Genomic DNA, 4,366 nt, shown 5'->3' with positions numbered 1-4,366 from the left:
CCTTTTATCATAATGAAATGCATAGTCAGCCCTCACTTGGTAAAATATTTGTGTTGCCACACAGTTAAACAAATGTTTTTTTCATTTTCTTTTAAAATAGCCTCCCACACATTTCTCTAAACAGTGGCCCACCAGTCCAGCTGGATAACATGTACAAGCTGAGCAGTAAAGACTTTAAAAGGGTCTGTTCCTTATTTCATCAGCCAGAACACATGGTGGAATAATAGGACTTCAAAAATAATGGAGTGCATCCAAAAGGAATTCCCATTCCATAATATTCCCACATTCCACTATAACTCATAACTTCCAATCATCACTCAGCATAATAGATTTAGCATAGGCAAGTGCAGAAGATCAAGGTAATCTTTTCTTTCTTCTTTTACACACTGACATTCATAATTCCATTGTGTGTTCTTTTTCCTCTATTTTTATTCTTCCTGATTCTTTGTATGAAATATGAAGAACTCACACGTATGATTATCAAATTTATGGTGTATGATTGCTACACCACACATTATAGTCTCACAGTTGTTTGCCCTGCAGTACGAAAGATTTGCATCGTGTTTAAATGGGACAGATCTATACAAACTATACTTAAAATATTATTACATTTCTATGGCTTTCTACATGAACTAGTAAAAAATATATTTTTTTATTCTACTTTAGGGCAACATTTTACTACAATTAAATGAAAAGGCTTAGCTCCACTACTTCTTTGAAAAGAATCATGACCAAAAAGAGACAAATTTAGGAAACATAACTGGAAGATGACAAAGAAAATCTCTCTACTTCTATATGAGGTAATACATAACCAAATATATCTTGTTGATATATAAAATCTGAACATACTCCTTTCTGTAATTCTTTCATCTGTGTGCACAATTTATGCAGGAGCTTTGAGAGAGAAAAGAATGAAGCGCTTGCCTTTAATCCCGAGGGGGTTTATGTGGTATAGTTTTTGTTGTTTTTTTAATTCATTATACTCTCTCTTCCCATCACTGGTGACCAGCACTGCAGCACCATACCTCCAGCTGTGAGCTTGAACATACAGCTCCCTGAAGCCAAAACAAGTGCTGCTTTTCTGTTTTAGAGCAAAGGACATTGAGGGGAGAGGTAGGGGCAAGCTTAAGTTTCTATTCCTTTTGAATTTCAGTGTCACCTCTGTAATGCAGTATATGACACAGCAACCTAGACAATATGAGAAATTAACAGGAAAAGCAGCCACAATCACTATTACAAAAAATTATCAGATTTTTTGCAGTGATTTTTTATTGTGTCACCCTCAGAGGGAAAAACACTTTAAACCATGTTTTACATGAAATAATTTAGAAAGTGTACACCTAATTTGTAATGTTTTTCTGTTACATAGCACAAGATGAAGTCTTCTGTACCTGACATTAGTTACTTCTCCCAGAGAGGACTGTTGCCTAAGAGGAGAGGCATTCTCTCTTGCAGAAAATCCAGCACATGTTAGAAACAGACAGACAGAAGGATGGATGGAAAGAAGGAAGGACAGAAGATTACTTTGGCAGTTGTGCAACAGTTACAGAAAAAGAATTTTAAAGGAAACTATTTTTTTCTCCTCATGAAGTCCAGAGTACACATTTTATTATAGTGAGCACTGACTTAATTTTCCAAGACTCAGCCTGAGACAACAGCAGCTGACTATAAGCTCAGCAGAGGAGTCTAAAATTAGTATTTTTTAAAGTCTTTTTATTCTCATAAAATTTGTACATTAAAACTGACATTTTAAAAGGTTACTTCTATAGCAAAAAGCTAACAGCTATCAAAATCTAAAAACACCAATCAAATGTGAACGTGTTCCAAATCAAACTTCAGTTAGTGGAGACAAAGTGCCATGCCAAACAGCATCGCAGAGTAGGAGAAGGCTTTGAGAGCAATTCTAAATTAGGTAAATCTTCAGGTTACACTATTATTGCATCAAAGCTGTAGTACAGACATCTTAGTGCTAACTGTCAAACGGCCTGCATTATTCTATGTTGTTAGCCATAGTAAGTGGATTTCCTACCACTTCAAACAAATTATCAATTCCAGTTGAGCAGGTTTGTGATACAGCCAGAGAAAAAGGCTTTCTTCTAAACCTGGCCTATTTTATTTTTCTGCTCTACTATAGAATACACCTTATGCCATATAGATTTTCATACATTTCAGGGAAAGATAAATGCAGCCACTCGTTACCATGTCCACAATTGTATTAAAATGACATTTACCAGTTTTTTATATGTAAGTTTGTTTCATCTATCACATAGAGCTGTAAGTAGAAAAGACAAGTTAGTCCAAGGACATAATGTCTTTCAGGCTCTATAGCACTTAGCAGGTTACTGGGCCTCCAAGGCCTAACAGATTTAACCAAGACTTTTCACACAATCAGGTAAAGAGAGCTAGGCTAGTCAGCAGATGTCCCATTCAGATAACAAAGAGAATATTTTAGTGACAATGTGAGAAAACAACAGTAAAAATGGTACAGAAACCCACTGAACCGTAGCGCTCTTTTTTTCTCTACTAAGAACCAGAGAGTGGAGTTTGACCATGGCATTCACTGTAGTCTTCAGCAAAGGAAACGAATCATACAAGCTTTGTCACAAGAGACCCACATAAACTATTATAAGAATCAACTACATCAGTGCTGGACAATATTCTATATTTTCATTTCCTCTATGGATTTAGGATGAATTCACAGATCTGTCAAAACACCAGGCTAACAGATGAAAGAATCTTGTCACGCACGTCATCACTAAATGATCTACAACGTGTTGCTGCATTTGTACTTTTAGTTTTACCTCAACATACAAGTATTTAGTGTCCACGAGTCTGAGTTCGCAATATTAAAATCTGCAAAAGAGAAATGGCTGTTAGCATCCAAAATGGCTTTAGTCAGTTGCAAGCCAATGAAGAGGTGAAAACACTGCTGTGAACAAAGCCAGTTTAGCGTTTGTTAAGGTCACTTCAGTTCTTCAAGTGGCTCTTCTTAGAGTCCGTTACCTCAGCTAAATACGCTCAGCAAACCATAATAATGATGGAGATAACCCATCTGAAGAAACCAATTTGGGGTGTGGTTTTGAATTTGAGTCAGGGAAAAGATGACTACACACCCCATGCTCTTGTTCTTCTCTGAGGCCAAGTTTAAATAAAGAAGAATATTTTTCAGTTATCTTGGACCACATTTCAATGGCAAGGGAACTGTGAATGAAAGAAGTTTACAAAGACGACTGTTAAACATTAAAGTATAGTATAATCACTGTACGAATTACTCATAGCCAGTTTAGACACTATCCAACCCACTTTCCAACCATCTGCAACAAATGTGCTCCATTAAAACAGAAACATATGGAAAACAAGCTAGCAATTAACACAGCTTCTATGCATACCTCTAATACAGCACAGATTTCAAACTTTGAGTGAAACTGACTGCTGAATTACTTCCATATTGCTGCTGTTTAGACCTTGGCAACACATATTTATCCTCACTCACTACAGTATGTCATCCCAAGATACTGCTATATCATCAAAATAAGCATGAAAAAAACACCCACAACTGAGCCACTCATTGTGGTTTATAGCCCCTGTTAATAAAATATTTGCAGATCAAAGTATAACAGAGTTTTTCAAAGATGCATAATCTATTACTTACCAGTTAGATTAAAAATGAATAGCTAATGCAAGGCAAATCGATTAATTTATTTACTAATTGGTAATATCTTGTACTATTAAACAAAACTGCTTCAGGTTTGAGTAGCTTTCTGCTCTGCCAGATTATTTGAAGTGCTAAAGGTGCCACATTTAACACTGTCATTGTTTCCCAATTCAAAGGCAAAATGAAGAAATCCTAGTTCCAAAACTTAGAACCCTTCAAAGTGCTCATGGATAGCAATATTCTGGTTATCTTTCTTCAACAAAGAAACTAGAATACTTCATAATTATATCTCTTTGAGTGTACAAGATCCAGAAAGTGAAGCTTACTATAAACAAAAAGCTTATTATAAGCAGACCAGTTTTGTTTCCTTATTCAAAGTAAAATGCAAATTATCCATACATACCAAATGTCCTTTTCTACCCAGTCTATCAGAGCTCTTCACTTTAAAAGCCTGGCTCTTTCATTCAGCCTACAGGCATTTTTTTTTTCTTATGCTCAACAGTTCAGTCCATGAGTTTTGGTCAAGGTGGTGAAGCCCCACCCAGAAACATGTTGGTTGGCAGGGACCTCTGGAGGTCATCAACTCCCACCTCCAACTCACAGTAGCTCAGGTACTTGTTCAGTCAAGTTTTAAATATCGTCAAGAAGCAAGAATTTCTAAAAGAGAACCTAAATACTGTGCTAGGAAAAAAAAAAAAAAAAAAAAAAAAA

This window comes from Chaetura pelagica, unplaced genomic scaffold (genome assembly GCF_000747805.2).
Source record: "Chaetura pelagica isolate M959 unplaced genomic scaffold, ChaPel_1.0 scaffold94, whole genome shotgun sequence".
In the NCBI taxonomy this organism is placed as follows: Eukaryota; Metazoa; Chordata; class Aves; order Apodiformes; family Apodidae; genus Chaetura; species Chaetura pelagica.
Note: the sequence above shows the minus strand (reverse complement) of the source record.